Raw genomic sequence first — 24,177 nt, 5'->3', positions numbered from 1 at the left:
TAAGAGTATGTTGTAAGTTAGGTATTTACCTAAGTACATATTTACCTAACTATACAGTCTCGCGAGATGGTTTGTTGGAAGTTATTTTGGAGCGCGTGTAACTAGATTTCCGTTTTGCGAAATCGTTTTCCGAGCGGTAATTTACTTGTGCCCGGGCCGGTATGTTTCAATTACAGAGGTAGCTCTCCGGACGTCATTATTTCCTGCGCTGGCTGGACGGCGCTGACCCTGCATTGGCAGTCCGCTCCTCGCGCGCGCTTGCTTCTTGCATTAGGTAATCTACCGTGGCTGTTCCTGTAATAAACATTCGACTTGTTACCATGCAGATCTTGTTATCACGCTACCTCGAATGTATGTATTCTACACCAACGCTTTTAACATTGAAGTTACGGTTAATCCTGATGATTCTCAATTTTACACAGTAAATTAAAGTGAGATGTTTATGCGCCTCCCTAAGGTGTGTAAACAAAAAGGGTGGAAAGATTCGCACGCTTCTGGTAAGCTTTGGTAGCTAAGTTGGTTAAGAGCGATAGGACCGGTGTTCCAAAAGGTCTCAAGTTAGATTCTTGCTTTAAGCGGTAAATTTTTCCATTATTCATATAATATAAACATTTGAAGTTAGAGCTGGTCTTTAGAATATGAGCGATGATACACTTTATTAGTTTATATGCAGTGAATCTTTGACCACATGCTCTACTCACACAGGTGACTAAAGAGCCTTCAGCCGAGTTAATTTAAATTTTCGGGCCAAACAAATCTAGAAAACGACTTCAATAACACTTTAAAAAAGCCAGATTTCATCGCTGTAATTGAATTTAAAGTGGATAAAAAGAAAAATAGTCTAGAGTCGAGACGGTGAGTCGAAAGTCCGTGTGCACGGACCGTTCCAATTACAGAGCGGCAGTCATTATTTCCGCTGCCATGCGATGCTTCTATGCTGGCACTCCGCGCTGCCTCGGTGACCTCCCGAATTTCACCTATGAAACTCTACTCTAATAAAATCTCCCCTGCCCCCTCCACGTACCTTTCCTACACTCCAAAGAGGGGCATGCCAGTGCAATGAGGGAGACCACATTTGTTTGACGCTTTATATCTTTTTGTTGAATATTGCGCACTGCTAGGCCAATTCGTTGCAATTCCTTCATATTTCAGAAGTACTGATAAGATGTTAGGTACATTCGTACCTTCGTACCTAATAAATATTTATGGTTAATACTTAGGTAGATACGTAAAGCATAGTAAAAGTCTTAACGACAAATTCATTCGTATGTCCTATCATATTGTTGTCCCAGACTGTTTATACAGGGGATTTGTAAACAAACCCTCGTCTCGAGTTTACGATAGAAGGATTGCCTTGTATATTATTCATACCCATATAATATTCATTAACTAATCGATGACAATAACTCTTGAGGACGAACAGTGGTTTGAAATCCTGATTATGGTAATTTACTACTGAATGACACATGACCACATCCTGATGTGACTGAATAAGGTCGAAGATGATTATTAACATGAGCAGAGTCTACGTGCACACTTGAAGGTAATCGGCCAGACGATTGTCTAACCTCATTATTGGAATTCAAGAACAAGAAGTAAGAGTGCGGACTTTTGCAAGTAAACTTAAAACCAGCGAGAGCGAGGCACCTATTCATTATACTTAAGCTTAATTTTTGCGGTTAGTAACTACCTATAAGTACGTTCACTTACCTATTATGCTATTGACGTAACTTTTGTTGAATCAAATTGTGTGTTATTGTATTTCACAATAAATTAATAATCATCATTACATAATACTCGTAATCAGTATGGCCAGGTATTTATACAATAGGTCCTAGATATAACTATTAATAGTATTTTAACATATTTGTGACTCATTAGACATTGTTGGTGTGGAAATTATAATGAGTGTGGCCGCAAACAAAGGGGCCACAATACGCGCCACATACGCCATTGTTTTCTGCTTTTATTGAATCCGATGCTCGTTAAAAACTTTCATTATTATGAAGCGATTTCACGCGTTTGTTCGCCTTTCATTTCGAAATAGCAGTCACAAATGGCCACATTTCATTTTGAAGGTGTTGTATGGAAGGGAATTGATGGGCCGGTAAATACGGGTCATTCGATGATAATCAAATAACAATTTATTTTAATTCATTCCAAATTAACCCTTCATTTTAAATGCGAGAGAATGATAAAATGTTGTAGAATGATATACCTGCCAGTTAATAATTAAATGCAGGTAATTAAATAATTTGTTTACTTGTTATAATAATGTTTTACAGTAGGTACGTCCGTGCCTAATAGGCACAGTAATATGGACGCTAGTAACTCAAGATCATGCACTTTTCCGAACTCTTAAACCTGTGCCTACTCTTCTTACCCGCCCGGAAGGGCTAAGATTGTTGCCACACATACTTCATACAATACTACAACCATACTCTTATAATCGTACATAAGTCATATGTATTGGAGGGTCATGTTCCACAGGAAATACCTACTGCCGTATTCGAACTTCAAGATATTCACAAGAGACGACACGTACTAGATCCATTCTAGATACGTTATAGTTTAGATATCAACTAGTTCTCTTTTGCAGCGCAATTCTGGCAACCAATGTCACTTTTACGTTAGATAGAGTAAGATATCTATTAGATGTGAATTAAATCTCTAAGTCATATCCTGTGGAAATCGTTCTCCAGAATCGCGCAAATGTCAAATTTGACAAGTTAGATCTTAAACATATCGTTATCGTATCTTGGTGATGTCTAATAGATGTCTATTTCATAATCCGAAACGGGCCCCTAGTGTTAAAATCGCGAAGCTGATTTTAAGCAATGAGGAATCAATCAATTCTTTATTGCGACGCGCGTGACATAGTATCCACTTTCAACTGATGACGGCGCGATTCGGGAAATAAATTAGAGATAACTAGATACGATATAGTAAAAAGTGATGTCCCTGGGTACCTTATGGCGGTTGGCGCTTACGCTATTAGTAACGCCGTTCCAATATTAATACGAGTATTGCGGCGCTATGCGACGTAAGCGCCAAACGCCATAAGGTACCTTTTTCCGTGGAACGTCACATATCTTTACTATTTCATATCTAGTGAATCTCTAATTAATTTTTCGAATCGCGGCACCAGCCGCTTTAACGTGCCGTGGAAACGTCACAATATTTTTACTATATCGTATCTAGTTAATCTCTAATACATTTCCCGAATCGAGCCGTTACTTAATAAAAAATACTCTTTACGAAATAAACTGTAAGGAGGTTAAAGTACTTGTACGTATACGTAGGTACTTGTACGAGTAATACGATACGTACCTACTTTGTTCTAAGAACTCGATATTTTAGGCCCTCGAGAAACTCAGCAAGGACTTCATTCCGCACCAAGTTATTACTTTTATTGCTTCCGCTGAATGTTTATCGACGTCCATTAAAGCATTTCAGTCGGGTAAGTAGACAATCATCGATTTCCACTCGAACCTGAAAGCAAGCGGCGACACAATGGCTCTTGGAACGCAAATTACTGGTGCTTATGCCACAGTGCGTACTTAGGTACTGCCACGGTTAATGTACCATAGCCATATCATGTATTTTATGAGTTTTTAAACGATATTGTACGCTCTAGCAACTCATATTATGTAAAATAAGAACTGAGACGCCAAATTGCAACACAATTATATATTACAATAATAAACGCGAACGCATGTTAATTCGGTAAAGAATATTGCAAAAATTAAAAGCTTGACAATGGCCGCTGCTTATACAGGTTGCAGGGAACTCAAAACGCGCGATGTGTGCAGCGCAGCGCCATCTACCATGATATTGGGTAAACTTTCCTGCTTGCCGCAACAGATATTTTCTAGGAAAGCTCTACAAATATTTGCCAATTTAGATTCTCAAGCAATTTAGTAGTATTCGTAATCATTAAAATAAATTAAAACATATGTAAACTGTAGAAAAGTAAAAGCACAGTACAATACAATACTCTTTATTGCACACCTCATTACAGAAAACAATACAAAGATGACAGAAGAGAAGAGGTTAAACAACATGCGTGTTTTATTTTCAACGGTCTTTCCTAATTATTATAAAACATCGATATTAAACGTTAAAATTACCCTATTTAGGGCATACTGTCAGTCATTTTACACCTGCATCTGCAGTCTAACAAAGTGTAACAAAGATGAATGGCAATTAATCAACAAAACAGATTCATTTGTAGGTAATGAAGCAAACATGGACGTATTATTTTTGCTACCTATGAGTAAGTATAACCTGTCTATTTATACCTATAATAGGTATAATTGTTATAAATGGCACTTTGTTTTGCATATGTTTACGTCATTAACCCACATGTCTCTGCGACTGACATTAAAACATAAATGGAGATCTACCGGCCCATATATACCTTTTTCCGATAGCAGGGATCCGTTCTCAAAACAAATTAGGTGGGGGTGGACCCTTAAAATTGATTGACAGGTCATAAACCTGTACGGAAACAGGAGATTGGATTTTTACAAGGAGCGCAGAGTGATTTGCAGAATAATGTGACACATTTTGATGCATTTAGGATGGTTTTAAAGCTAAATGAGAGCCAGAAAAGACAATATGAGTTTGTTTAATATTTCGACATAAACTGAGAAATTAATCAAGGTATTGAAATCAAAATTGAAGATAGACATCAAACCTATTGAATTAAATTTTGAAATTTCACGGAGTGAAAGTGCTTTTTCATCACACCTAGCTTGTAATTATTTTTTCCGGCGATGTCAACAAAGACGCATATTGAACTTGGCTCTTATTTCGCATTTGTGTTTTTTTTGCGATTTATTAATACTTTTAACGATTGCAGAGGAAAACGACACAATTCGATATTTTTATGGACGTACAAAAAATCGATCATACTTGTTATTTCATCACGTATCTATTCTATTTAATTTTAACTTATTATTAGCATACTATTCGATAATGGAATATTTACTGGACACATTTTAATTTTAAGTATACCTACTCTTATTTTGCTTGACATTTAACATAATTATTATTTTCGCTTGACATCATATTATAATTCGTGCATGCTCCATCTCTTCCGATTTTATATTTGTATACCAAATGGCAAAACATAGTGAAACATAAATTATTGTATAACATCTTTATTTGACCTATGTTTACAAATAAATAAATTTTGTTTGTTTTGTTTTGTTGTATTTTAAGAATATTACAAAAAAAATATGGTGTTATTTTTCAAGAGCATTTAAGTAGATATATAGTTAATTTAAGCAATAACTTTGCACAATTATATGTACACACATTGTTCTAAGATGTACATATCTATATTCCTGTGGCGCAGTGTGTGCATACTTGCACACCAATATGTCTACATTGACAATCAACATAGAAGAACAAAACAAAACACGCGCGTTTATTCCCAGCGCATCCGCTCAACTTAAAACTTGTTTTGTTTTCAGTTTTCAAACAAGTGTAGCCATCAGAAAAATGTTAGCAGTTGCTTGTGTGCAGCAAAACGTTAGGAAGAGTTGGCAGTGAGGGGTTCGTCAGTGGGGTACAGTGGGAAGCTCGTTACGGCGGCGGCGAGGCCGCAGATCGGCATTCGGGCCGCTTGTCTATGCCCCAGCCTCATTAGGCCAAACACGCAAGTAAAAATTGGAGCTGCGAATGAATGGACGGATTCGACGCTCAAAATGTAAGTGAATGAAAATTTTTTCATGCCATATTTTACAGTTGACGCAGAATCTTCACAATATAAAATTGATATTTTGTTTGAAGTACCTGTCAACTAGTCAAATTCTAATTATGTAACTGTAAAATCTATACAAGAGTTAAAGTTATAATTTAATTGAAAATAATTATGTTTAATTTTCGTTTCCATTATGTACTCAGAGAGTAAATAAATAATATTATTCTTCAGGCACGCTGCACTGTGAACGGTGAAATAATGTTCGATTTACATTCAATTGTGTATTGGTGAAGCAAACAGAAAGAGAATAATCGCACAGTTATATATTATTAAATAATGCAACGCGATTATTTAATTATAAAACTCCCGTGAGACTCGTACATGTTAAAATTATTTTAAACGATTTAATAATACACGAGTAACCCGATTAAAATAATTTTATCATAACTAGTTATTGTTGCTGACGTTAGATTTAAAACATTACTTATTCAGTTAGGAATTGTTTATGTGTATTTGAAATATTGTTTACGGTATTGTAATACATTTTCATTCATTCATTCATTTAAGAGTTAGACTCTTGTCGGTGGAGCGATTTCCATGTATGTCGGTCCTCTGCCTTCTCCTTGACAGCCTGATACGACACGACGTTGAGCTTTTCCTTTACTTGATCTATGTACGTTCTCCTTGGTCTCCCCCTCCGTCTTGTTGCCTCAACTTTCCCTTCAATGATATTTTTGATAAATTCGTCGTGTCGTAGCAGGTGACCAAGCATCTTTCCTCTTCTGTTTTCTATGGTTCTCAACAAACTCCTCTTCTCTCCTACCATGCGTAAAACCTCTTCGTTTGTTTTCTTCTCCGTCCAGCTGACCTTTGCCAATCGACGCCAGCACCACATCTCAAAAGCCTCCAGCCTTTCCCTATCACGTTGCCTCATTGTCCACGTTTCGCTTCCGTACAGTGCTATGCTCCAGATGTACACTTTTATGAGCCTTTTGCGTATATTGCTTGATATTCCAGCTTTAAATAGGCACTTTTTGGTGTTGAAAGCTTTTTTAGCTATCGCTATTCTGGTAGTAATATCCTGTGTACATCTGGAGTCACTAGTAATTAAACTGCCTAAATATTTAAATGATTTGACCTGTTCTATGTTACTATTATTTAAAATTATCGGGTTTTGTCTTTGCTGTCTATTTGAGGTATTATTCGAATTCTGTTTTGAAGTCATAAGTATCTTAGTTTTGTTTATGTTAATTTTTAGGCCAAACTCGTCAAAAACTGTGTTCATTTCATTGAGTAATTCTTCAAGCTGCTTTGATGTAGATGCCATTGCAGCGATGTCGTCAGCAAAGCGAATAAACTGTACGTTTTTTCCGTTAAATTTAACTCCCCCTTTTCCAGACTCTACAAGTTTCCTGATAGCACACTCTATAAAAATATTAAAAATAAGTGGCGAAAGTGGACAACCTTGCCTTACCCCTTGCTGAATTTTTGCTTTCCTTGTCTCCTCTCCTATTTCTATAGTGCCTTCTTGATTTTTATAGAGTTCAAAAATTATTTTACGGTCTTTATAGTCTAATCCAGCTTCTTTTAAAATTCTAAACATACTTTTCCAATTGACTTTGTCGAAAGCTTTTTCCAAATCTATGAATGCTATATATGTGTTCTGATTTAAGTCTATTCTTCTATCTATAACCATTCTTAAGGCAAATATTGCTTCCCTTGTCCCTCTATTTTGACGAAATCCGTATTGATCGGCGCTTAAATATTTCTCTGTTTTGGATCTTATTCGGTTTTGAATAATTTTTAATAATATTTTACTGGCCTGTGATATTAGGCTTAAGGTTCTATGTTCTTCACATTTTTGCGTATTTCTCTTTTTTGGCAAAGTTATTATTTTCGAAGTAAGGTAATCTGTAGGAATTGTTCCAGTATCATACATTTGGGTAGTGATTTTATAAATTTCGTCTTTAAGCAGATCACAATTAGCGTATTTTATGAACTCTATATAAATCTTATCATTTCCTGCAGCTTTCCCGGTTTGTAAACTATTCAGTGCGTTATCAAATTCTCTCCTGATTATACACGGGCCTAAAACATTCAAGTCTACTTCTTCTTCTCTTTCAATGTCGTCGTCATTTAACCCTTCGCCTTTGTATAATTCTTCTATATACCTTTTCCAGCGTTCTGCTACTTCTTTATTATCTAGTAATATATTACCCGTTTCATCTAGTATAGCAGTACTCTTTGTTTTGTAATTTCTTTCTAATTGTCGTATAATACTATAGGCTTGGTTCATATTACCCTTTCTCATGAAATGTTCTATCTTATTACAGTTATTTACTATTTCCCTCTCTTTTGCATCTCTGCACATCGTAGTAATTCTATTTGTAAGCTTCTTATAATAACATACACTTTCACTGTCTGACTTATTTTTATATTTTCTTCTCTCTATCATTAAGTCCATTATTTCCTTAGTAAGCCATTCTTTCCTCGGTGAAATCTTTTCTTTTTCTAAGCATTCCTCTGCTGTATTTATTATTATGTCACGAATATTATTCCATCTTACTTCTACATTAGTATCATGTTCATTATTATATATATTGTTTTTATAATCCTCTAATTTACTACCTATTTTATTACTAAATTGCACTTTGCTATCACTATTCTTATCTTTAAGTTTGGTGAGATCCACAATCTTTGGTTTTCTTTTTCGTCTATTCTTCTTTACTTCTAAGTTGTATGTCGCAATCAATAGGTTATGATCGGTATTTAAATCTGCTCCTGGTAGTGTTTTACACAATTGCACTTGAGATCGATATTTATTTTTACATAATATGTAATCTATCTGTAATACATTTTAATATTATATAAATACCTATTTGAATATTTGTAACTAAGCCATGAAAAACGGATAGTATTTACAAATAGGACGTTTTTTACACCCTGAGGGGTCCAAATGCGTGGTTAAAATGACAAAAGTAGCAGGCAGAACCTACTTTGAAATTAAAAAGCCTTTATAGTATATCACTTTTATTGTTTATTGTTCTTTAAATTAGAATATTATCTCTTTGCCTGAGATACAGGATTATATTCCTAGTTCAGGCGCACGTAACAATGTACGTAAAATGTAAAAGTTCACGCACAATGTAACATTAGAAATAAGGTTTTTCTCAATAAATTATTCTTATTCTTATTCTTACTTGTGCAATGATGTCTAAATGTTCTTTATAGTAATTAGTTCTTTCAAATTTAATTCTCATAAAGTAATTCTTGAAAGGATTTTTCGATCGAAGAAGCGACGTTAAATATGTACCTATGTTCGATATCGAATTGTAAACATGGATTTCTAGCTAGTAATGTGCGAAGTAAAGAAAAGTGAGGAGGAAAATGCATACACTGACATAACGTATATAACTTAGGTACATATGTACGTTAAAATAATATTGGCTACCCCAAACAGATTTCTGCTACAGCACCGATTGTTTAACGCGTTGTTGCTCTGCTGGAAGGTTTTCTTTCCGCTTAACTTCGGCGAACGTAATTTTTACTCCCCCCGGGAAATGGCAAACATTCCATCACGTTTTCATAATATTTCTTTGTTAAGTTCTGACCCGGTCCCAGTAGTACGGGTAATATTTTACCGATACATATTACATATTGGATTTATTTGCTCGTCGATTGGGATTCATAGTTATGGGTTTATTTAATTGGTAAAATTTACTTAAAACATAATAGAATCTGGAATATTATTTTGGCATATAATTTTTTAATGACAGAGTTAAAACATTTCAAATCCAACCAATATATTCATATAGTAATCAAATCCAACCGATAAAACTTTGGCGCTGACGACTATTTAATTGTCATTTTTCCACTAAACGTCTTATAAATCGATGAGCACCGGTAGCATGCACGAAAAAGTGTCATGTTGTGGACGGATCTCCGTGGTAACGGTGTGGACAAATCTCCATGGTAACGTTACGTAATGCAATGGTAATGTTTTCTTGACGTTATCACGCAAAATTATCGTCCGTAAACCGACTTTATAGACAACCATTTTTTTTACTTCACAGCGTAACATACCTTTTATTGAAATTAAATATTTTATTCTTAAAAAGGTCTTCATTGTATATATAATATGCGTTATCCAATCGTTTTTCTGGTTCCCATGATTGTAAAGCGCACCACGGGGTAATTAGGACGCCGACACACGACGACACCTCACATCGCCCGGTGGCTCACGATACGGTGCAGGCAATTAGCTTCCATTTCATGTCACTCTGGCATGCCACATTTGACGTAACATGGTTCAGTGTCTGCATGTAATAAGGCTGGCACTGTACTAGGGCCCGATCCGGATTTTGAAATAGACATCTATTAGATATCTTTTAGACATCACCAAGATACGATAACGATATGCTTAAGATCTAACCTGTAAAATTTGACATTTGCGCGATTCTGGAGATACTCTTGAACGATTTCCACAGGATATGACTTAGAGATCTAATTCACATCTAATAGATATCTTACTCTATCTAACGTAAAAGTGACATTGGTTGCCCAAATTGCGCTGCAAAAGAGAACTAGTTGATATCTAAACTATAACGTATCTAGAATGGATCTAGTACGTGTCGTCACTTGTGAATATCTTGAAGTTCGAATACGGCAGCTAGTCTACAAATGTAGGTAAGGTGCATTGGGATAACTTTGACACCGGAATGATTTTAAAACTTGCTAATATCTACTAAACTAGAAGCACCTCATACGTCTGTACAGTCGCTATCAGGTATATCGGAGCAGCCACGGTGTTCACAATATCTGAACGCGCACTCTATCGCCTTGACAATGGAGGCGTGTTCAGATATTTGTGAGAGCCTTGGCCGCTCCGATAAATCTGATGGCAACTGTAAGACTAACGCTACTGCAACGCTTACAAAGGCATCTTGGTTACTGTTGCTACAGTAGAAAGTGCTTCCAGTTTAGAAGATATTAGCGTTTTCAAAATCAACCCGCTTTCGAAATTACCCCAAATCACATAATAGTAAGACGCATAAATGGCGCGATTCTGGAAATGAATTAGAGATTAATTAGATACGATATAGTAAAGATATGTGTCGTCCCACGGGTAAAGGTACCTTATGGCGCTTCAATATTTTTGCGGCGCTATGGGACGTAAGCGCCGGCCACCATAAGGTACCTTTTTCCGTGGAACGTCACACATCTTCAGTATTTCATATCTAGTGACTCTCTAATTCATTTCCCGAATCGCGGCGCCAGCCGCTATAAGGTACCTTTTGCAGTGGAATGACACATATCTTTACTATTTCATATCTAGTGAGAGTCTAATTCATTTCCCGAATCGAGCCGACGGCCCGATTCTAACTTTAAGATACGTCAATTAATAGATCTAGAAACGATATGGATTAGATATGTCAGTGTCAAATGTGACGTTTCTTCAAACAAATACGTCACTTTTGACACTGACACATCTAATCCATATCGTTTCTAGATTGATACCATTATTATTTTAGGGGGCTAATTAAAATGGAATAAAGGAAACTAGTACATTACTTATAATACATTTATTTGACTAAACGACAAATATCTAAGTTTAGAAGTGTCAAATGTTAACTTATGACATTATAATATATTAAATAGCCTCGGCTAGCTTACTACAGACTTAACTAAAAATATGAGAGCAAATGTGGGTTTGGCGGCTACATTTCTTATGGTTGGGCACTCTGGGTACGTGGTATAAAAAATAAGGAAAATTATTTAAAGTAAGTTGGGCGCCTTGGAGAATATAATAAATTGGTTGTCTCTGACCTTTTAAGTAGTGACATTAGAAGGAAGGTACCACTGCCGACACACTAATGGAGACTCATGTCGCAGTGCCTCTGCATCCATGGTAGTTGTAGTAATAGCGAACAGGCCCCGACCGCCGGTACACCAAGCTGGCTGGGGGCTGCCTTACAGCCAAACTGTAGACTAAGTGGTAGGCCCTGTAACGAGTTACAGGTAGTAAGACAGGGTTCACAGACTTTTGACAAGCTGGAACCTACATAAAGGAGAAAAATCGGTTCATGATTTAAAGAGCGGACCCCCGCATGGGCGTAAGGATTACGAATTCAAAAACAAGTAATTAACTTACTCATCGAGGAGAAGCGGCATACGTGGCCGGGATTGACCAGCATGTCGACTCGACGAGGCCTCCACCAACACACCATCGTCTCACAGGACTTCCATATAGGATAAAAATCCGGGACTGTGAAATAAAATTCACCACGCTATTAAATGGAATCTTATGCACAAAACCCGTCGCAAAAATCACCAAAATACTCACTTAAAAAGGAGATGTCTCCCGATGGGATGTATTATAGCCATTAAACGGCTTTCATACGGCGAAACACCGCAAAAGAAAACGGTCCACGATCTTCATTTTGACAGGAAGAATAATGACAAGTCAAATGGCAGAGTTGCCACAGCCCGAACTGGATTCGTGCGATCCTAGGTGATTTTGAAAAGAAAACATTACCTTTCTTCTTTACTTTATTTGGACTAATATTAAATAGAAAGAAAAAACAATATTTGAAGACAATTTTAATTTACAAACCCCTTTCGATTAAAAAAAAAACAAAAATGTAGGAAGGCACCGAAATTATTTTTAATCTAGCAACCCGGACCATGTTGTTATCGACTGGGCTCGCTAGATGACGGTAAGGGTATCAAACGAAGACGGGTCACATCTAAACAGTATTGAAAAAATGAAGAGTTAAAAATTTTATTGTTACAAGATCTATTAATTGACGTGTCTTAAAGTTCGAATACGGCAGTCCGTGTATATTTGTGACATTTCGAAGTTTACTGCCTTTTCAAGTTTTAGAGCAGTCGATTAGGAATCAAAAACTTGCTTGTGTCGCGGTACATTTGTATTCCAACTGTTGTTGGAAGTGGCATTTTATCGACATTAATATCAAACGCTAATTAGTTCACGTGGTTTTAATGTTGTGTTTTACAGCGCGCACAGACATTATTTAGATAAGTTCACGTATTTCAGATAGTAAATATTTAATCAAACTTACTCAATACTCAACGTATAACAAGTAGTAACATAACGTATGCGCCAACTCCATTATTTATTTTACCGTACCTATATAAACAGTAAAGTTGCAGGTGGCTTTAAATATAGCTGTTCAGGTCAATATTCACAGAGTTCGGACTTTATACTACCCCCATTTTGACACGTTAAAACGAGTTCACACAGCATTTAATTTCATAAAATGTTCGAACGGTTTCCAGTAAATAGCGCTGGTGAAACAGGACCGAGTTGTTTTAATATAGGGTATTAAACAACTGTACCGCTATTCGGAACCTAATAATAATATTGAGAATGGCAACCCTGTTGTCGGTCGTATTGTCCTTTTCTAGCATATACGTCCCTCTCTCTCCCACACTCCCACCACACAGCAGTTTGCTTTTTGGCGGTTGTCGCAAAAACAAATTTCCAACTCATTGGCTTGCTGTTTTTCCATCTGGAAGGTCGTGAAGCTAAACTGCTGGTGAGTTTTTGAATTGTACCCCAGTTTAGCTGACTATATTGAAAAACAGTTTCTAACGGCTTTTGCCGTTCGAAATAAATAATTAAATTTAGTGTCCGTTAAACTATCTAGCAAATAAAAACGATCCGGAATAGTAATGTGTAAGTTTTCAAAGGCTGCCTGCGCGCACCGTGGCTATGCTAATGAAAATACTAAAACACATAATGGTAGAAAACACATCGAGCTGGTAAAGCGTGCACTTGTCACCATTAGAATTTAATTAATATTATACCTACATTAAGTCTCTTCAGAGTCTTATTACTTAATTACTTTAAATCTTTGTGTGTCTATAATAACTGTTGAAATTAGGTATAACACTTAAATGGTGATGTGTGGAGGCATACCCTTCAGTTTTCAAGTGATTTGTGTTTTCGAATACGAAAGGATCGGATAGTTAATACGTGTTACGTACGTGTAGGGTTTATCTGTCCAAGTATCTATCAGCAACTTGTCGGTTTATCCCGTTCCGGGTTAAATATAATATTGCATTTTTGGTAATAAACTTGCTGATAAATAACGTGTACCCGCTTAGGAGTCGACGAAGCCCCGCTTCGCGGGGCTTCTATTTCCGCTCTGAGGGACACAAGGTAACGAACAAACCTACATCGCAAGAATTGCATTTATTTTTGTGGAAAGTGAGTACTTCGGCAGTACGTAAACTTAAGTCTGACTAGATAAAGAGATATATTAGCATGGCTCTGCGCAAGAATGACATGGAAATCCTTAAGTATCTCACTCCTTATCAATTTACATCTCTCCAACTAGATCTTAGATTTTGAAAAAAAAAAAAAAAAAAATGGTTAAAATGTAGGTAGATAGGTATCTCTTTAAATAAATAACAGGTACTAACAGCTTAAAAGAACTCTTGCATGTAGTTGCTATATGTGCTTGTATTATTTTGGATTTGAATAACTTGATTATTCATTCTATATGTAACTATAGGTACATACAAGACGGTTCTTTAAGCCTACCTACCTACCTACATAAATAGTACCTACACTTGTAAACGTTTTAAATAAAATCGGAAGCCTGTGACTTGAAAGGGCATTAACAATATGGGAATGTTTAGATTGATTCATTGACGAAGACGCATGGTTTGCTTCATAATTTCAAATTATATTCGCTAACTGTAGAGTTAAAGTTTAGTCATGGCAAATCTCGTCACCGTGAATGACACTTTCTAAAAGTGCCTATTAAAGTAAATCCTTTCCCCTTGTCGAGCGAAGAACTCGCAACTAAGGGAATATTACCCATAAACATAAACTTCATTTGAATGATATTCTTAAGCTATGTCTGTTATGGTTCCACCTGCGTAAGGTGTGCCTAAGAGAATCTTTTATTCAGTCACAAACTAACGTCAAGTTATTTGTGATGATACCAATATGTTGTGTACCTATTTAAGCCTGCGCAAGGCTGCCATGTTTCCACCTGCGTAAGGTGTGCCAAAGAATCTTTGATTCATTCACAAATTGATGTCAAGTTACTGATGATGATATTACAACCTATATAAGCCTGCGCAAGGCATGTCAGAAATTAAATGATATGGTCATAACACAGGCGAGCGAGTAGGCCACAATCATAAAAATATAACAAAGATGAATATGTAAATACCTCCTTTTGGACAAAGGACAAGTGAAAAGGGTTCTAACAAAATAATGTTCTGGGTAAAAATCAGTCGAAATAGGTTACGTTATTCGAGGTTTCATTTTTGTTTACCAATCTATTTTAAGGGTCCCGGACACCCTATTGGCTAAACTCAAAATTGGAATAATTAACATTTCTAAAATTATAATATAATAGATATGAAATAACCTAAGATTCCAGGCCTATCTCGACTCATTTTTATTTTAAAGATGAAAAAATCTTTGCACCCTAATATAAAATTGTGGTCTAGAGACGCTAAGCCTCATAACGTTGGTGGCATAGATAATACTAAGAGATTTAGTCACCTAAATTCGACCATAAGCCCAGACAGAATATTGATATTTAGAATAAGGTGTGGTCAATCCTCCAAGGTCCAGATAATCTGTGGACTCTAATTAAATCAGGCTCACTTAAGCTCACGACACAACATAGCTTACGGTTCAATTCTGAAATAAGCTATGTTTAATATCACTGATGGTGTGAAAATAAAATTACAAGAGCACAAACAGCCTGCTCAAGGTGTACAAAGGGTTCCGTTTAGCGGCCCTATGAATATCTAAAAACCTTTGAAGTCTATGCCTGCTATGACAGACTAGAAATTAATATAAATTATATTTGCCTCGAGAGCACTAGTCTTTCAGTTAACATTTTTACGAGTACCTACCTATGTAGGTACACGACATAACCAAGGTTAGGTACCTATTTAATTATTATATCCCTGACTGGCATGGTATAGGAAAATTGTCATGTGCTGCACAAGCATGTTGGAAATAAAAATGTACAAAACTGACCTAACGGGGCGTTTATGAATGATTTATTTTACACCCTTATGTCTGCCTTGTGAACCTTGAGGATTCGAACCACCTTGATCGTAAGTGCTCCTATGCACAGATTAAGTTTATTTTAAACTACCCATGCACTAATCTCAAAGGCACGTGCTTCTATGCACGGACCAAATATTGTTATCACTTAATTCACTTAACATTATTCGTCATAGTTTGATACTATACGTTTAACAAATGTACCCACCGTGGAATGTAATGTACCCAGTCATAAGGTTTTTAATAAACAGTGACTTAATGGTTTGCACGAACGATTCTAGTATAACTTCTGGGCGGTCACGTCTAGGGCATGACCCTCTAGTTCTCAATTTATACAAAATTATAGCATTGCGATACTGTTTGCTTTGCACAATGCGAAACAGCAGCAAGCCTTGCGAAAAGGCGAAGCTATTTTGAAAGGCGAGTACTTTTCAAAAATACATTGTAATATATATAAATATGTTTTTGTCGTGGAACAAGTACACCCAAACAAATGCAGTCATTTATATTATATTATAATATGTTGGCAAAACTCTGCAAAAGAGTTATATAGTCTGTCTGTACAGTGTAACTTGAAGGCATCAATGCACATGAATCTCTTGAAACATGGTGGATCAATTAATTTACACCCCGTCTGTGTCTTGCTCCTATTACCAAATCCACAAGTTAAGGACCTCAACCTATATATAGGTACCCTTCTTGCTCGAGACCTGTAAAAAATGTACACAATAATTTCATGCAGTCAAGTGTCGGAAAACTAGATCCACACACTTAGCGATATCGTGAATATATATCCAAGAACTCTGTATATTGCCTCCCAGGAGGCGGGATGTTATTAGACTAACCTATATAGTAGGTAGTAGGCCAGAGATATAGTATACAAAAGTACACTGGCCCAAATTAAGTAATATTATATTTCAGAATATAAAATAATTTACAATCTTGCTATTATTGAAATATAAACAAGTAACAATTATCCTTAGTTCATAAGGAGGATAAGTATACCTAAATATCTAATAGATTCGACAAAGTGTTGATTCTAGCATTGGATAAAATAGGTCCCTCTTAAAGGGCCTCTGCGCTGTGGCTTTGGGGCCACAGGCGCCCGGCAAATGGTCGGGAACCCCCTGGTTTCCCACAGCAAATAATGTAAAATCACGAAATAAGCACATAAATTTGTATTTCGGTTAAAAGCACCTATGCGATGAGCTAGGGTTTCGAATTAAGTATCTGATTCCTTATAATTTACACACTGAATAGAGAAAACTGAATATTCAGAATTAAGCAATGTCTATGAATAGTTTACAGAAATTAAGCCACTTTAGCGGTCAGAACCAATAAAGTTTTAAGGCTTATGTCTACCAGTAGGCACCAGATAAAGTAAACCACTAAGAAACTACTCTTACTACATATATACAAATTATTGAGTAAAATTAAGGTTATGATAGCTAAACATGAATTTAATTAGAATGACTCTGCAAATATTATTGATAAAGTTCTGTGGCAATTCTACACAAGAACACCACAAAGCGTCATAACTAGTGCCACAGCGCAGTGAACAATGAGTGTTGTGGCTTAAGCTCTCATAGTACCTAACCTTCACACTTTTAAGTAAGGTTTATTTATGTATTTACAGTGACTTGCGTTCTCGTTAGTAAAGCATATAAAAGGGTTAAATGCATTTTATAGCTATAACTATAACCTATAACCAAGTATATGGCTTACAGTCATTAAATAAATTTAGTGATTCCCTATGACATTTGAATAAGTACCTAATTTTATTAACTCTGTTTGTGGTGATAGTGATATAACGAATAATTAAAATATTCGTCTACCTAATCCCGAGGGATTCTGGAAATAAGAAAGGTCCTGTCCTTGTTATATTCCTGCAACTGCTTACTTTACTATTATAGATAATTATTATCAAATTTGATAAGAATTGCGACTTATAAATAAAAACTACTCTAGTACGTTATTATTTTTATCTTTTCATACTTGAATTACATTACTCCTTATAACAGATGTTGTATGCTCTTTGAAGAGTAGACTGACTTATCACATCTTCTTTTACCTAGTTTTCACATACCTACATTTAAGTAATTAAGTATAGCACCCTTGTGGTGACTCACTTATTCTTTTTGAACATTTATAAGTACATTAAGTACGTATACAAAATGTTAAGTTAGTATCATAATCATAATATAATGGAATATCAAATTGTATGCTTTACTAAATACCTCTCTCCTCACAGGTGTTAAAATAAAGGGTGTACTGCATAATTAATTAAACACTTATAATATAATAATATTACATATACATAATAAGTACATGTATAATCACATTGGCTTGGCGTCTTCCCACCACCAGGCGATAACAAACACGTCTCAATATTATTATTAGGTTCCGAATAGCGGTACAGTTGTTTAATGACAGCGTTTTACACAAAAATAAAACGCTAATTAAATAACTTACCCTATTCGGAACCTAAAGTTTTAATCCTGCCTGGTGTAATTTTGAGACAATGAGTTGGAAATTTGTTTTTGCGACAACCGCCAAAAAGCAAACTGCTGTGTGGTGGGAGTGTGGGAGAGAGAGGGACGTATATGCTAGAAAAGGACAATACGACCGACAACAGGGTTGCCATTCTCAATATTATTATTAGGTTCCGAATAGGGTAAGTTATTTAATTAGCGTTTTATTTTTGTGTAAAACGCTGTCATTACTTATACCGGGTGTGACCTGTAACACAAGCAAATAATTAAAACATACATTGTACTACTCAAACAGCGACACTTTCATTCAACAACTTTTAAAAATTATGAAGTATTTAGACTCCCTATTTTTCATACAAAATAAATATTATCTTCAATGGACGCCATCGCCACGCCATTATCATTGTGATTGACGTTGCTTGTCACGCCTTAAACATAACAAAATTCGCAATACATTGCGTCTTAGAATAAAATTTAAAGTGTATTAAAAATCAAACTACAAGTTATTTTTAAAATATATACCGGTATAACCGGTGCTTACATCCAGAAATTGGAATACCAGAAAACACTGAGAAAAAAGAGCCCCTTCAAGTGATCGTCCTCGTGCGAAAGGACTTTAACCCGGATAACCCTAAAACTCAAAAAATCTTATCCCTGGATTTTTTTGATTGTTTGATATATGATTGTCAATTAGCCACTACAAAAACACCAAAAAATTATGTGGTGTTATAAAGGTAATACCTTAAAGGTGACATTCCATTTCCAACGACAGCTGCACTACTGTTCATTTTACTATAGAAATTGACAATGACAGCGACGCGTTCAGTACCGGTAGTGCAGCTGCGGTTAGAAATGGAATGTAACCATTAAACGGGTGCGAAAGATGCGACATTTAAGTAAAGGACAAGGAAGAACAGTCGGCCTCTATGATTTAATAAAATTACGCCACCATATCGTATGATGCTCGTAATATTGACTTTAGGATTATTAAAATATTTAAGATTATAATTATTATAATAATTAAAAATATTTTGGGAGAAACCGAATGAGGGACTTTTATGCAAATGGGGAATTGCTTAGGCTACGTATTTTATTTTTTAATTATTAATCACGTTAATATTTGTAACCGTTTTTTTTAGATACAGATTTTTAAACATTAATGCAATAACCTGTATGTTCCAACCCTAGCAAGTAGATCCTATGAATGACATGACATGTGTCAATTTAACATGTAAATAACTTTTCTCAAACATGCAATGAAATATTAATGTTATGTTCCTTATAATAGGCTGCGAAGTATGACGTTTCAGGTGCGGCTAGGACAAAAGGTCGTTAATGGAATTTCATACAAATCTTGCAGGCCTAGGCCGGCAAAGTCCTCTTTTTTAATTTTCATTTCACAGATATTTGTGACACAGCATCGTGGCATTCATCCATTAAAAAAAATAGAGGCTGTATTTGCTTTATGGTTCGTAATGACACTGCCACTACACCTATAAAAAAAAAAACAAAAAACAATGTTTGCTATAATTTGCAGTTTTATTTGTATAAAATCAACATGAACTTAATAAATAATACATTATTAATCAAATTCTATAATTTTAAATTATAAATTTAACTACACAAATAAAAACATTTAAAATATTTCATCTAAACGTTAGCGGTAAAAAGGTCTACTCAAACACGCGTAGTTATTTTTTTAAAATTGTTATGGAGGTAAAGTTGAAAAATTTTCATTCTGTTTTATTGGATTTATGGTGCGTTGTTGATTTTTTTACTTTAATATGAGTTCCGACGAAATAATGAAATTAATATTAATTGTAATCGTAGGTGTTAGAATTGGCAGCGTAAGCAGAATTGATTTTAAATAACTTGCTGCGTCTGCCGCCAAGTCAAAGATGAAGTATGTATATGGTTGCTTATGGCAATTTTATTATTTGAGAAACTAAGAAAAATGGCTTACAGTTTATTAGAAACAGTTTTGTGGCATATTTTAAATGAATGTAACTGCAAATTCGTCAACACTGTGGAAATTATACTTATTTACTCCATGCATAAAGCAACGATGTATGTGAAACATGATATCAACATGAAAGACTATGTAAACTTATGTGACGAAAACGACAGTCAGACGGATACAAGGCGAAAAAAATCAAAGATACATGAAAATATACGGGTAGTAAAAATACACGACTCGTGTAAAACATACGTGTGATAATGATATAGGTACGTGTTGGTTATATTTTGGGTGTAGTTTACTTTTAGTTTTTTCTATAAATAAAACTTGGGTTTCGTGGATTTTTTATTTTATTTATTTCATTGTATGTTTGAGAAAAGCACTATACATACCTCGGCGGGAAATGGGGTTGCCCGCGCTCAGACCTATCCGGCCTCGCTTCGCTCGGCCGTCTATATGTCTTCGGCCGGCAACCCCTTTCGTCCCGGCCTTTGTAGTAATGTACTATTGTAGGGTAGTCACTTATATAAAAAAATATTTTATTTTACTGATTATGTTTTACTTTTTAATCCAGCTTTACGGTTATAATAACTCGAATGTATAAACCATTAACCACAAATTAAAGACGTCTATATGTGACGTGGTTGCCCGGTATCAAGGGATCATATTACTAACCTCCCTCGTGTTTTCTATTAACCTTAAATTAATAAAATGAAACATGGCTACGTAACTACTTGAAGTTTGCAAACAATGTTAGATTAGTTTTCGAACTTTCATCAAAACAAATAGCTTAGCCGCAATTCTTCTATGAACTATGATATACTAGCGATGTATGTACTTATAGTATCATTTTAAAGTTTCATATAAAATATTTTACTTTATAAATAATAGAGTAGGTACTTTAGAAATATAAGTTTGTAGTTCAATCATAATTATCTATGAAGGAATGAAATGTACCTCATCGATCAAAGTAATAATTTCTTTTGGCATATATTGAGATCCAAATGTGATAGGTAGTCAGAAAACTTATTTGTTCAGATTCATTTTTAGATTTGTATTAATTGTATCTTTTAGTGAAAGATTTTGTTTTATCCTTTTATGTAAAATACTGTGTCTTCTGCTTGAAGAAATAAATACCGGTGTGGCCTGTAATACGAGCAAAAAACTTTAACTGCAGGCTGTACTCCTCATACTGACCAACATTTGTTCAGCAACTTTTAAAAATAAATTGTGGTTTGATTTTTAATACACTTTATTCTAAGTCGCAATGTATTGCGAATTTTGTTATGTTTAAAGCGTGACAAGCAACGTCAATCATTCCGTCCATTGAAGATAATATTTATTTTGTATGGAAAATAGGAAGTCTAAATACTTTATAATTTTTAAAAGTTGTTGAACAACAGTGTCATCGTTTGAGGAGTACAATCTATGTTTTAATTATTTGCTCGTGTTACAGGGCCCACCCGGTATATCTAATCTTAAGTTTTAAGATTTACCTCCGACGTTACGAGGACGGCGTTGTCCCGTGGTCTCGGAGAAGGCTGGCTATAGTTGACATCAACATCTTCTAGCTACGCGAGTTTTTCGAACTACCCGCACTTGGTCTTTTCTATCATCACTATCTAAGAAAAAAAAAACACTAACGGCGGGATTCGGGAAATGAATTAGTGATTCACTAGATATGAACTAGTAAAGATAGATAGATAGAATACTCTTTATTGGCACACCTCAGTAAAAAGATGCAAAAGAAAGGACAATTGATTAAATGTAGAGGCGTAAACGTAAGCGCCAGTCACCCTAAGGTACCTTTTGCCGTGGAACGTCACATATCTTTACTATTTCATATCTAGTGAATCTCTAATTCATTTCCCGAATCGGGCAGTAAAACAAGAAAGAGGAAGCTTTATGGCAAGGCATTATTGTCCTTTTCCTGCGTTACTGGATTCCCATACTGCGAGTAAGGGGTTTATAACAACCGCATGTCGGGGCTACTATTAATGCTGTCACCGCGTGGCGGTTTCTATAGTTAACGAAGTCAACGAATAGCCGGTTTTAATGAAGCGGACCACGAACACGAGGTTGCTTTTGTTCTATGCTCGCTCGTTATATTTTAATAACGCGTGAAGCTGTGCGAGCATTCAGCGCCGAGATACAAACTCTGAGGTCAGTTCGAAATTACGTTCGGATATCAAAATTATGACATTTTGTTATCAGTCACGTGTCCATTTCTCTCGTTCTTGTTTGTACATGTATTTGTATTGGTGCGAGCGAAACGCACGGGTGGATAAAAATCATCATTTTCAACTTAGAAGAAGATGTGGACCAGATTGAGGCAAACGTTATTTTCATTATAACGTTTGCCTCAATCGAGAATTACACGAGCGCGCACGAGTCAGTAGGCGAATCAAGGGACCTTGACCTCAATTTTTTTTTACCTGAGCGCTTTTACCCGAGACACGGTAAACTTCGAACGCGGCATTTCTAAATCGGAAACTATGCAAAAAATGTGTTTTTGGATTTATCGTGTTTATTTACAAACAAGATATATACAGTGGTATTAGTAAAAGAAATTAATAACTAGCTTAAATCTAAAAATAGGCCCTAGAGTCATTGTACCAAGGATAGTGTTATGTTATTAAACCTTGAGTGACTTTAAGTATTCGAGGACAGTGCTACCTGTCTTACAATTAGAACAAAGAATAATATATAATGCTATTGCGAACAAAAAGAGGGACGGCGCCATTCGGAAAGTGAATTAGAGATTAACTAGATATGAAATAGTAAAGTTATGTGACGTTAGACGACAAAAGGTACCTTATGTCGGTTGGCGCTTACGATTATTAACGTCGCTCCAATATTATTGCGGCGCTATGCGACGTAAGCGCCAGCCGCCATAAGGTACCTTTTGTCGTCTAACGTCATATAACTTTACTATTTCATATCTAGTGAATCTCTAATTAATTTCCCGAATCGCGGCGCCAGCCGCCATAAGGTACCTTTTGCCGTGGAACATCACATACCTATCTTTACTATTTCATATCTAGTGCATCTCTAATTCATTTCCCGAATCGAGCCGGGAACCTACACCTACACTGCTACAAAGACATCTGTTTTGTAAACAAGTTTGTGTTACAGTGACGGAGTGATTGTCCTATTATATCTTTCTACTTGCCCTTGTCTGGCAAGCTACTGGAATAAGTCCACTGATCTGTACCTATCATAGACTAGGAATCATCTAGACCGAGTTTAGAGCAATTATTTCATGCAACCGATGATGCCAAAAATGCGGGGGTGCGCGGGACGAAGTGAGCGAAGTCCCGTGCCGTGATTGGTCCGTTCAAAGACACGGACGTCACACAAAGACATTTTCGACTCGAACATGGAGTAAAATTACCGTATGCGTGGCAGAGGGGGTGGCGCGACTATGCTCAGTCTAGAGGATGTTTTGTCTGTGGTACCTATATATCATGTCTTGTAAAGAGGTTTTCTGTAGGTGCTTCCAAGGCTTAGCCGGGTCCGAAAGACAGGCCCTGGAGACAGGGGACCAATCCGTTATTTTATGCAGCTATAATGTATTTCCCTTCAAAATATTAAAAAGTGTACTCTGTCTTATTTTCTTACAAAAAAAAACTAATCAAAATAAGACTAAATTCGGACCAAGCTCTCTGCATGGAATTTGCTTAGACAAAGTGTGGAACTGTAATCATCAACGTCAAATTTCTATGAAAACGTGACAATTTTAATTTATTTTAATCTTTATTTATTTCATACTGACCAACATTTGTTCAGCGACTTTTAAAAATAACTTGTGGTTTGATTTTTAATACATTTTACCTAAAGTTTTTTCAGTTACAATGATATGGCGTGGCGATGGCGTCCATTGAAGATAATATTTATTTTGTATGAAAAATAGGGAGTCTAAATAATTCATAATTTTCAAAAGTTGTTGCACAAA

Source organism: Cydia fagiglandana, chromosome 7 (genome assembly GCF_963556715.1).
Source record: "Cydia fagiglandana chromosome 7, ilCydFagi1.1, whole genome shotgun sequence".
Taxonomy (NCBI): domain Eukaryota; kingdom Metazoa; phylum Arthropoda; class Insecta; order Lepidoptera; family Tortricidae; genus Cydia; species Cydia fagiglandana.
The sequence above is the reverse complement of the archived record's forward strand: the minus strand, read 5'-3'. Positions refer to the sequence as shown.